Below are 313 nucleotides of genomic sequence, written 5' to 3'. Positions count from 1 at the left end.
GAATAAAATACCCGGCGACTGCTCGTTGCTACCTGTTTATGTTGCCGAGCAGGAGCGGAGCGGCGTTTTTAATCTGGTTTCCGAACACATTTATACAGAGTATTAGGGCCAGGCATAAGAAAAAATATTTATATTTTGCCTGTCGAGAATAAAGTCGAAATGTCGAAAATAAAGTAATTAGATGATGGACCAGAGGAGTTGACTTTAATCTCGACATGTGGACTTTAATCTCGACAGGCAAAATATTATTATCTTTTCTTATGCCTGGCCCTAATACTCTTCCGTACATTTAGGCTATAAATAGAGAGTCGCT

Source organism: Odontesthes bonariensis, chromosome 10 (assembly GCF_027942865.1).
Source record: "Odontesthes bonariensis isolate fOdoBon6 chromosome 10, fOdoBon6.hap1, whole genome shotgun sequence".
Taxonomy (NCBI): domain Eukaryota; kingdom Metazoa; phylum Chordata; class Actinopteri; order Atheriniformes; family Atherinopsidae; genus Odontesthes; species Odontesthes bonariensis.
Note: the sequence above shows the minus strand (reverse complement) of the source record.